Below are 589 nucleotides of genomic sequence, written 5' to 3' on the forward strand. Positions count from 1 at the left end.
ACATAGTCAGTTTCTGTTGTGGGGCTTCGTGCGTCACAAATAGTAGGCAGCGACGAAGCCCACATTCGAGTAAACTCGTGAAAAGACTGAAGCATAGGTAGCGTTCTTTGTGAGGAACGGTGGCTGTATGAATCGTTACATCTGGCTAATTCCGTCGGCTAGCACGGAACGAAGTATCTACGCCCGGATTTCAACCAGGAGACTTGGACTATGGTCAGCTGTTCGTCCAGCTGGTAGTTGCCCGTTTGTGGAGAACGGGCGCTGGAGTCAGGAACGCGAGGGAAGAACGAGAAGACGGGTTTAAACAACGGATGGAAGGGCCTGTAGTTACTGACACACACGGTAGAGGAAAGCACAGCCACGCGGGAGGCCAGTGGACGCGGTATGGTGGTGGAGTGTTAAACAAGAGTATAAATAACAAACAGCTGTTGAATAAAGCCCTGTTGAAAGCTCCAGCTATTAATCAGTGTTTCGTCTCTCTAACATGAATTTTTTCGAGTACCGGATCTCGCATCGTTTAGGTTGTTGTGAGGCTGCAAGTGGTTATGACTTTCGGAAGTACCACGTGCGATACTAATACATATATATA

This window comes from Varroa destructor, unplaced genomic scaffold (genome assembly GCF_002443255.2).
Source record: "Varroa destructor unplaced genomic scaffold, Vdes_3.0 BEIS01000004.1, whole genome shotgun sequence".
NCBI classification, from domain to species: Eukaryota; Metazoa; Arthropoda; class Arachnida; order Mesostigmata; family Varroidae; genus Varroa; species Varroa destructor.